Source organism: Grammomys surdaster, unplaced genomic scaffold (genome assembly GCF_004785775.1).
Source record: "Grammomys surdaster isolate TR1022 unplaced genomic scaffold, NIH_TR_1.0 317, whole genome shotgun sequence".
NCBI classification, from domain to species: Eukaryota; Metazoa; Chordata; class Mammalia; order Rodentia; family Muridae; genus Grammomys; species Grammomys surdaster.
In genome coordinates, this window is record NW_021604736.1 from 4,100,328 (window position 1) to 4,112,236 (window position 11,909).

An 11,909-nucleotide genomic window follows, 5' to 3' on the forward strand; every position below is an offset into this window, starting at 1 on the left:
CAGCAGCAATCATCATCATCATCATTTGAGGGTTTGCCTGGTATTTGCTGGCTCTGTCCCAAAGGCCATGTGCCCTATAGAGAATAAGCTACTGTTTAAAATCATGCTCATGCCAGGTGGTGGTGGAGCTTGTCTTTAATCCCAGCACTCAGAAAGCAGAGGCAGGCAGATCCCTGCTCCAGGCCAGTCAGGTCTACAGAGTGAGTTCCAGGACAGCCAGGGCTACACAGAGAAAACCTTGCTTCAAAAAACAAAAAAATAAATAAAAATTTTTAAAAAATCATGTTCACTTTTCCTTTACTTCTGGCACACACAGTGTGTATTTCTGTCAGAGAGAAAACTGAGAGGCCAGAAAACTAGCCCCAGGTTTTCTCTATTTCAGTATCCTCCAGCAGAAGAGAGGCACAAGCTGTGGGGGGTATATTTAACTTTTCCGGTAGCAGTATTTTAATAATAAAAAGAAACATAAAATTACTCTCGATGATATTTATTCAACCTCCTTTCTCCTTTAGACATGTGATCCCAGGTAAAGTTATTCATGACGTCCCTTAACACTCTTTTTGCTACCACTTCAAACTCCTGCCTCTGTTTACATTTATAGGATACATCATTACGTCATCAAACCTTGTGACGAGTATTTGGTCTGTACCCCGATCTCTTGAAGTATGTAGCTGGCAAAATGGATTCACATATCCAAGTTGTTACCATCGTTATCAGGACTGTTGCAATACTAAATTGAGCGTCTATTTTAAATTCCATATGTAATTTAAATTATCAGTGATGTCGTTTTTTGGAACTGGCTATTCTGTGAGTAAGTCCAGCAGTCACACAGGGCTTGTGACTATCTTTTACACAGTTTGTAACAGCCCTAGCAGTCGTTCTTAATGAGGCGGCTGGTGCCCCCTAGAGGACATTCTGGGAATTTATGAAAACATTTTAGTTTAGTTAGTTAGTTAGTTAGTTAGTTAGTTAGTTAGTTAGTTAGTTAGTTAGCTCTGCTTTTCCACGGGCATTTAGAAGCGGAGAGGCAAAGCTGAGACACCTTGCAACATACAGACAATACTACACAACAAAACCATTGTTCCACATCCAGGGACACTGTTATTTGAGCCTACAGCCTAATCATTTGTTAATTTGCTTAATTTATTTCATATTTTATCTTATTTGTGGGAATAAGTCTATATATTTGTTTGTGGAAACTGAAATACACATATTAGAGTAAATTTGTCTTTCACTTTGTTCAGAGTGCTACTGAGCCTGTCCGCCATAGAAGAAAGTGATTTAACTGATCAATTTGCGGGAGCATGGTACACAACTGTAATCCTAGCACTTGAGACACAGAGATGAGAGGATTGTGGCTTTAAAACCAGAATGAGTTGCATTGCAGGTTCTATGCCAAGCCTGGCCTGGGCTACATAGGAAAACCCCGCCACACACTCACAAACACTCACTTACACGTGCACACACACATGCAAGCACACGTGCAAACACACACATACACAGCCATTTTATCAAATATCATCAGCTCTGTTACAGTCCTAGCTATCATAGCTATGGGCCTGGCATCTGTTCCATCACAATGTCTACATAAAGCACACCCAAGTGTTTGCTACTGAAAGGTGCACTGTTTTATTTTTTATTTTCAATTACTTTTCTTTCTGTTAAAGCAAAATCACAGTGTATCGTTGAACTTGTGGGCAGTTATTAAGTCTGTGAGATACACTCTAGAGTAGTAAAGGGACACTGGAAAAGATGTAGCCCTCTCCCCCGGAGCATCCATTGGGTCTGATGAGTAGGAAGACACATGTCTGGGGAGAAGGCTGATTGGCAGTGGTTTCCAACTGTAGGTAGCAACACCAGGCAAATATATCCAAAGATATTTACATTACAATTCATAACAGTAGCAAAACTACAGTTATGAAGTAGCAACGAAAATAATTTTATGGTTGGGGGTCACCACAACATGAGGAACTAAACTGTATTAAAGGGTCACAGCATTAGGAAGGTTGAGAACTGGGCTCGAGGGTGAGCACTGCCACCTGCAGGCAGGAGGGTAAACTGACATTGAGTCATCATAGAAATTATTAGGGAGCACATGAGTCCTAGTCCAGCGCCCCTTCTGGCAGACTGGGGTACAACCCTGATGCAAGCGGCCTGGTGGAATGGGGAGCAGGCCAGGCAGGCAAGGGCAATCAACAGGCCAAGGTATTCCTGGGCTAGTCCAAACCTCTCTGCCTACAACCTGTCCAGGCCAGTCGATCCGGGAAAATGTACCAAGGATGCCAGTGTTTACAAACACAAAGAGTCCATGCTTTTCCAAAGTTTGTAGCCATTTAGATAGAAATCCACTTAAAAGCACACAACTAAAGCATAAATGTGCATCTTTATCCTTAAATTCAACAATCTGACATACAAGGTTTTTTTTTCAAGATCCCTTCATGATAGCAAAAAAAAAAATCATAATTGTTACTGTAAATCTAGTATATATCCCTCCCAATGTTTCATGCCTCATCCTGCTTGTTAATTAAATTATATGGTAGTGAATCAGGGACACAGACATGGCTGAGGGCTTGTGTCACGTGACTTGAAGCGTCATCTCCCGTTTACTGTCATCAAAACACTGTGAGGTACATTTAAAATCGTGTCCACTGTACACATAAGATGTAAGAGAAGACCCTGGGATATGGGAGGCCTCCGAGGGGAAACCTGGATGGATTTCAACCTGATTTGTCCCAAGAACCATGTTGTCAACCACATGTATTAATTATGAAGCTCTGACTTATAAAGTAACTCCTCTGTAGCCTAATGCTTTTTTCCCTGGGACTAATAGGTATTGACTAAATAGTTCAAAGTCGTTTATAACAGTGGACACACTTCTAAACACCGTAAGCACAAGGCAATGCTGTGACTAAATCACAGCTCCTCTACCTATGATGTTACCTTGGGTAAATTGCTTAACCTCTCTGAACCACAGGAAAGTGGATTAGGGCCCCAAGAAAATAAAACACAGCAGACCTTAATTCTGTACTTGGAGAGCAAATGATCTTAAAGACATTAGATCTAAGTGTCCTGTTGGGAAGTCCAGAATCTCTACATTGTCTTCACTTTCTGAAGACCATGTTCCCATCTTGTCCCCTGCTGGGTCATTGCAACAGTAAGTGAACAGCCTGATGACCCATTGCCCTCTGCTGAAACTCAATTCCTTCTCTATCTTCCTTTCTCAAAACTGACTTCCTGTCACATATCAGAGCTGTCTCTGAAGTCATCAAGAGATTCTAGGACTTTGGGAAAAGGGGTTGACTCTGAGACAAAATTACTAAGGGCTGCAAACCCAGCTTGATTGCAGTAGGGTTCCAGTAAATACTTGTGAAAGAAACAGAGTGGACGGAAGGGATTAGAAAGTGGGCTCTCATTCCTTTGACAATACTGTGATGTGATTTGTACAGGACACCTAAGTTTGTAAAATGTTTTCAAGTCTTATGTAGTACTGGTTTTACCTTATAGTATTCTGAAATGGGCGTTAACCCTACTTTAAGAATATAGAAATGGAATCTCTGATAAGGCTAGTAACTTTTTGGCTGTACAGGAAATAAATTGGCAAAGGTATAATTGAATGGAGAGCCAATACTGAGTCTATTAGCTGCAGATACTCAGAGGCAAATGACATCAACCCAAACTATCTTACAAAAGGAAATTCTTAATTGATTTGTGACCCTCAAGAACCAACCTTTTTGGGATTCACTGGCCTGCTCAGTCCCTCTCTCCCAACTCTCACCTTGGACCCAATGTTTGTTCTGATCATTAGGAAGTTTTTAACTATAGCATGAGCAGAAGCCCGGCAAGCTGCTGGCACACTAGGACTTGCCTGGAGGGATCCAGCTCAAAGCCCAAACCACAGAGAGAAGATCTGAAGACCATGCTCCCATCTAGGCCCCTGCTGAGTCATTGCTACAGTATGTGAACAGCCTGATGCTCCAGCAAAGAAGAAGATAACCCTGCCTGGGTCACAGTGATTGATTTGAAGTTACTCAGAACAAAGCAATCACTCCCCTCATGTTTCCATTGCCTATCAAGAAAACCAATGGCGCCTTCCTCCCCTGCCTGGTCCTGTGGGCTGGGGCAGACGCAGAGTTGGTCTGCTCCTGTCCTGTGGAGATACTGACTCCTGAGTCATCCTAGAGGAGCCACTGCACTCAGAGCAGCCGAGGATCCACTGCACTCAGAGCAGCAGACACCAAGATTAGGATCATAAGACTACAGAGACATCTGGACTCTGAGAAGCTCTGCAACAAGCAAGATAACTGGAAATACAGACTCCAGTCTTACACAGTGAGGGCAGGCAACACTAGAGTTAACCAGATGGCGAAAGGCAAGCACAAGAACATAAACAACAGAAACCAAAGTTTCTTGGCATCATCAGTGCCCAGTTCTCCCAATATAGCAAGCCCTGAACACCCCATCACACCTGAAAAGCAGGATTCAGAATTAAAATCACTTCTCATGATGATGATAGAGGATTATAAGAAGGAATTAAGTAGCTCCCTTAAAGAAATACAGGAGAGTACAAGTAAACACATAGAAGCCCTTAAAGAGGAATCACAGAAATCCCTTAAGGAAATGCAAGAAAACAAAAGAAGGAATTAAACAAAAACATTCAGGATCTGAAAATGGAAATAGAAACAATAAAGAAAGCTCAAAGGGAGACAACCATGGAAATAGAAAACTTAAGAAAGAGATCAGGAGTCATAGACGCAAGCATCACCAACCAAATACAAGAGATAGAAGAGAGAATCTCAAATGCAGAAGATACGGTGGAAAATATTGACACAGTTGTCAAAGAAAATGCAAAATGCAAAAAACTCCTAACTCAAAACATCCAGGAAATCCAGGACACAATGAGAAGGCCAAACCTAAGGATAATAGGTATAGATGAGAATGAAGAGTCCCAACTTAAAGGGACAGTAAATATCTTCAACAAAATTATTGAGGAGAACTTCCCTAACCTAAAGAACAAGATGCCCATAAACATACAAGAAGCCTACAGAACACCAAATAGAATAGACCAGAAAAGAAATACCTCCCGTCACATAATAATCAAAACATCAGATGCACAAAACAAAGAAAAAATACTAAAAGCAGTAAGGGAAAAAGGTCAAGTAACATACAAAGGCAGACCTATAAGAATTACACCAGACTTCTCACCAGAGACTATAAAAGCCAGAAGAGCCTGGACGGACATCATACACACCCTAAGAGAACACAATTGCCAGCCCAGATTACTATACCCAGCAAAACTCTCAATCACTATAGATGGTGAAACCAAGATATTCCATGACAAAACCAAATTTGGACAATATCTTCCCACAAATCCAGCACTTCAAAGGATAATTGATGGAAAACGCCAACACAAGGAGGGAAACTACAACCTAGAAAAAGCAAGGAAGTAATCTTCCAACAACCTCAAAAGAAGATAACTATACAAACATAACTTTACCTCTAATAGCAAAAATAACAGGAAGCCACAATCATTTTTCCTTAATATCTCTTAGCATCAATGGTCTCAATTCCCCAATAAAAAGACGCAGACTATCAGACTGGATACACAAACAAAACCCAGAATTTTGCTGCATACAAGAAACGCACCTCAGTGACAAAGACAGACACTACCTCAGAATAAAAGGGTGGAAAACAATTTTCCAAGCCAATGGTCCCAAGAAACAAGCTGGAGTAGCCATTCTAATATCAAATAAAATCGACTTTCATCCAAAATTAATCAAAAAAGATAAGGAAGGACACTTCATACTCATCAAAGGAAAAATCTACCAAAGTGAACTCTCAATTCTGAACATCTACGCTCCAAATGCAAGGGCACCTACATACATAAAAGAAACTTTACTAAAGCTCAAAACACACATTACAACTCATACAATAATAGTGGGGGATTTCAACACCCCACTCTCAGCAATGGACAGATCATGGAAACAGAAACTAAACCGAGACACTTTGACATTAACAGAAGTTATGAACCAAATGGACTTAACAGACATCTATAGAACATTTCATCCTAAAACAAAAGAATATACCTTTTTCTCAGCACCTCATGGTACCTTCTCCAAAATAGACCATATAATTGGTCACAAAGCAGGCCTCTACAGATACAAAAAGGTTGAAATAATCCCTTGTATCTTATCAGATCACCACGGAATAAGACTGGTCTTTAATAATGACAAAACCAATGGAAAACCCACGTGCACATGGAAACTGAACAACTCTCTACTCAATGATGACTTGCTCAAGGAAGAAATAAAGAAAGAAATTAAAGACTTTTTAGAATTCAATGAAAATGAGGACACATCATACCAGAACTTGTGGGACTCCATGAAGGCAGTGCTAAGAGGAAAACTCATAGCTCTAAGTGCCTACAAAAAGAAACTGGAAAGAGCACACACTAACAAGTTGACTGCACATCTAAAAGCTCTAGAACAAAAAGAAGCAAATACACCCAGGAGGAGTAGAAGGCAGGAAATAATCAAACTCAGGGCTGAAATCAACCAAATAGAAACAGAAAGAACAATACAAAATATCAATAAAACCAGGAGTTGGTTCTTTGAGAAAATCAACAAGATAGATAAACCGTTAGCCAGATTAGCCAGAGGGCACAGAGACAGTATCCAAATTAATAAAATCAGAACTGAAAAGGGAGACATAACAATAGAAACTGAAGAAATTCAAAAACTCATCAGATTCTACTACAAAGGCCTATACTCAACAAAACTGGAAAACCTGGAAGAAATGGACAATTTCCTAGACAGATACCAGGTCCCAAAGTTAAACCAGGGGCAGATAAACCATCTAAATAGTCCCATAACCCCTAGGGAAATAGCAGCACTCATTAAAAGTCTCCCCACTAATAAAAGCCCAGGACCAGATGGTTTTAGTGCTGGATTTTATCAGACCTTCAAGGAAGACCTAATACCAATTCTCTTCAAACTATTCCACAAAATAGAAACAGAAGGAACACTACCCAATTCGTTCTATGAAGCTACAATTACACTCATACCCAAACCCCACAAAGACCCGACAAAGAAAAAGAACTTCAGACCAATCTCCCTTATGAACATCGATGCAAAAATACTCAATAAAATTCTAGCAAACCGAATCCAAGAACACATCAAAACAATCATCCATCATGATCAAGTAGGTTTTATCCCAGGAATGCAGGGATGGTTCAATATTCGGAAATCCATCAACGTAATCCACTATATAAACAAACTCAAAGAAAAAAACCACATGATCATCTCACTAGATGCTGAGAAAACATTTGATAAAATTCAACATCCCTTCATGATAAAAGTCTTGGAAAGATCAGGAATTCAAGGCCCATACCTAAACATAGTAAAAGCAATTTACAGCAAACCAGTAGCCAACATCAAGCTAAATGGAGAGAAACTTGAAGCAATCCCACTTAGATCAGGGACTAGACAAGGCTGCCCACTCTCCCCCTACCTATTCAGTATAGTACTGGAAGTCCTAGCCAGAGCAATTAGACAACAAAAAGAAGTCAAAGGGATACAAATAGGAAAGGAAGAAGTCAAAATATCGCTATTTGCAGATGATATGATAGTATACTTAAGTGACCCCCAAACTTCCACTAGAGAACTCCTAAACCTGATAAACAACTTCAGCAAAGTGGCTGGTTATAAAATCAACTCAAACAAATCAGTAGCCTTCCTCTACATGAAAGATAAACAGACTGAAAAAGAAATTAGGGAAATGACACCCTTCACAATAGTTGCAAATAATATGATATACCTTGGTGTGAATCTAACCAAGCAAGTGAAAGACCTGTACGACAAGAACTTCAAGTCCCTGAAGAAAGAAATCGAAGAAGATCTCAGAAGATGGAAAGATCTCCCATGCTCATGGATTGGCAGGATTAATATAATAAAAATGGCCATCTTGCCAAAAGCAATCTACAGATTCAATGCAATCCCCATTAAAATCCCAACTCAATTCTTCACAGAGTTAGAAAAGGAAATTCTCAAATTCATATGGAATAACAAAAAACCCAGGATAGCGAAAACTATTCTCAACAATAAAAGAACTTCTGGAGGAATCACCATTCCTGACCTCAAGCTGTACTACAGAGCAATAGTGATAAAAACTACCTGGTATTGGTACAGAGACAGGCAGGAAGATCAATGGAATAGAATTGAAGACCCAGAAATGAACACACACTCCTATGGTCACTTGATCTTTGACAAAGGAGCTAAAACTGTCCAGTGGAAAAAGGACAGCATTTTCAACAAATCGTGATGGTTCAACTGGAGGACAACATGTAGAAGAATGAAAATTGATCCATTCTTATCTCCATGTACAAAGCTCATGTCTAAGTGGATAAAGGACCTCCACATAAAACCAGATACACTGAAACTAATAGAAGAGAAGGTGGGGAAGAACCTCGAATACTTGGGCACAGGGGAAAAGTTCCTGAACAGAACACCAATGGCATATGCTCTAAGATCAAGAATTGACAAATGGGACTTCATAAAATTGCAAAGTTTCTGTAAGGCAAAGGACACTGTCAATAGGACAAAACGACAACCAACAAATTGGGAAAAGATCTTTACCAATCCTACATCTGATAGAGGGCTAATATCCAATATATACAAAGAACTCAAGAAATTAGACTCCAGACAACCAAATAACACTATTAAAAAATGGGGTATAGAGCTTAACAAAGAATTTTCAATGGAAGAAACTCGAATGGCCGAGAAGCACCTAAAGAAATGTTCAGTGTCCTTAGTCATCAGGGAAATGCAAATCAAAACAACTCTGAGATTCCATCTCACACCAGTCAGAATGGCTAAGATTAAGAACTCAGGTGATAGTAGATGCTGGCGAGGGTGTGGAGAAAGAGGAACACTCCTCCATTGTTGGTGGGACTGCAAGATGATGCAACCACTTTGGAAATCAGTCTGGCGGTTCCTCAGAAAATTGGACACAGCATTACCTGAGGATCCAGCTATACCACTCCTAGGCATATACCCAGAAGATGCTCGAACATATAACAAGGACATATGCTCAACTATGTTCATAGCAGCCTTATTTATAATAGCCAGGAGCTGGAAAGAACCCAGATGTCCTTCAACTGAGGAATGGATTCAAAAAATATGGTATATTTACACAATGGAGTATTACTCAGCTATTAAAAACTATGAATTCGAGAGGTTCCTAGGTAAATGGATGGAACTAGAAATTATCATCCTGAGTGAAGTAAGCCAATCACAAAAGAACACACATGGTATTCACTCACTGATTATTGGATATTAGCCCAGAACCTTGAAATGCCCAAGATGCAATTCACAGGCCACATGAAGCTCATAAAAAAGGAAGACCAAGTGGGGGTGATTCAGTTCTTCTTAGAAGGAGCAACAAAATACTCAAGGGAGCAAATATGGAGACAAAGTGAGGGACAGAAACTGAAGGAGGGGCCATATGAAGACCTTTCCACCTGAGTATCCATCCCATGTGCAGTCACCAAAGGTAGATGCTGATGTGGAAGTCAGGAAGTGCATGCCGATAAGAGCCTGATATGAATGTCTCCTCAGAGGTCTTCAAGAGTCTGACATATTCAGAGGCAGATGCTCACAACTAGCCATTGAACTGATCATGAGGTTCTCAATGGAGGAGTTAGAGTGAGGACTGAAGGAGCTGAAAGGGTTTGTGGCACCATGAGGAGAGCAACAATACCAACCAACCACAGCTCCCAGGGTCCTAACCACCAGCCTGGGAGCACTTATGGAGGGATCCAGAGCTTCAGCTGAATATGTAAGAGTAGAGGGCCCTGCCGGGCACAGGTGGAAGAAGAGATCCTTGACCTCATGAAGGCTGGACGCCCCAGGGGGTGGGAATTTTGAGGGTGGGGAAGTGGGAGTGGGGGGGTAGGTGGGGGTTACATCCACGGAGAAGAAGGAGGAGGGGTAAGGGGATGGGGGGTTCCCGGGTGGGTGGGGGATGGGGTAAGGGGATAACATATGAAATGTAAATAAAATATCCAATAAAAAAAAAAAGAAAGAAAAGAAAGAAAACCAATGGCTTCCAGGGGTCGCTCCAGGCTTGACTTGGACTGTAGAGAACATGTTGGCTTTCACAGAGAAAGAAGGCCCAGCACCTTCAGAGGAGCAGTCACTGAATGAACAGAGGCTTGGAAACATACAGTAAGTGTTAAATGCTGTATAAAGATTCATGAATAAACAATTGAAAGCCCCAGTGCTGAACCTGGCCAGTGTTTCTGGCAAAGAGAACAACACAACAGGATATATACAAATGCAAAGCTGGGGGCGGGGAAGGGAGATAAGCTTTATAAATCTGGTCCTTGGATGCCAGACCAAAGACTCTGACAATTATGCTGATAAGGAACCAGTTGTGGTTTGATTGTGAAATGTCACCCCACAGATTCTTTTTGTATTTGAATTTTTGGTCCTTAGCAAGTGAAACTATTTGGGAGGTTGGTTAAGGCAGGACATGGCTAGCAGAAGTTTGTTCCTGAGGGCAAGCCTTTGAAGGCCATCGTGTTCCCTTCCAGCCCCTGTGTTATGGTCTTCCATCGAGCCACAAGTTCCCACCCCAAACTTCTAACCAAGCCACTCCACCATGCCTTCCCCACTATTATAATGAACTGTCAAGCCAAGATAGATCCTTTCTTCCTTAAGTTGTTCCTGTCTGCTGTTTTGTCACAGCAATGCAAAAATAATATCACAGAGCCACTGAGGATTCTGAAATATCATCAGTGCCAGACCAGAGCCATGTTCTGCAAAGATCACTTTGGCATGGTGAATGCGCAAGGAACCTAGCCTTGATCCCTCTATTTCTCTTTAGAGAACCACCTCTGATGCCTTTCCCACTCTGCTCCAGAGATGGTCAGCTGATCTATCTTAGCCAATGGTAGCACTTCAACCCAGTGGCTCGAAGTGACTCCTGTCTTGAGGCAGGCCAGTGAGAAGATGCCTAGGATGAGGTGCTCCTGTTAGAGCAGAAGTGCTTTTGCCACCCTCCATGCACTCCTGTTCCCCCTGACTGGAGGAACGGCAGTCTGTCCACCTCTAGATGCCTTCTACTTTTGGTCTCTCCTGCCCGCAGTTCGAGGTGGCAATGAAAACCGGCCTGAGAATGAAGCCACCAGGGAGGACTGCAGAGACAACAGGCAGTGATGGCTTCATTTACATTCCTGGACGGAGCTCCCCTTGGATCTCCAGGAGCCTTGGAAGCGATCCAGTCACATTCTCCACCACTCAAATCGGTTGCCTGTCTTTTTGTAATGAAATAGTTTTAGCCAAATATAGTCAGGCATTGTGTTGATGCCTTAGCATTCATTCCTCTAATGAATATATTTAAGAGGCAGGTACAGAGCAAGCCACTGAAAATGCATAGGAGAACAGACACCCGTGCATCCTGGAGCTTACGTTCTAGAGAAAGCTGTGGCTTGAGGCAAGGAACAGAACCATTAAGTAAACTACATAGTGTATCAAAGGGTGACATATGCTCTAAGAAAATGAAGCAGTGGGTAGGGACTGAGAGTAGAGGCTGGCATGGGGCTTAAGGTCTTATACAGGGTGATGAGCGGAGGCTCGGCTGAGCAGGCACTTGCTGTTGCTAAGTCATTTATTAGGACTTCACCTTCCTGGCAAATGAACCTTCCTTCCCAAGACAGGCTTCCACCTGAGACCCGAGTGGCCGAGGGTCAGTGGCCAGTGAGAAGACCGGCTAGACGAGAGGAACCATGGGGAAGGACAGGCATCCGGGAGGCCAGAGATGACTCAGTGCTTAGTTAAGGGCACTTGCCGTTTTTGCAGAACATCCAGGTTCAATTCCCAACACCCACATGGAAGCTCATAGCCATCTGGAAC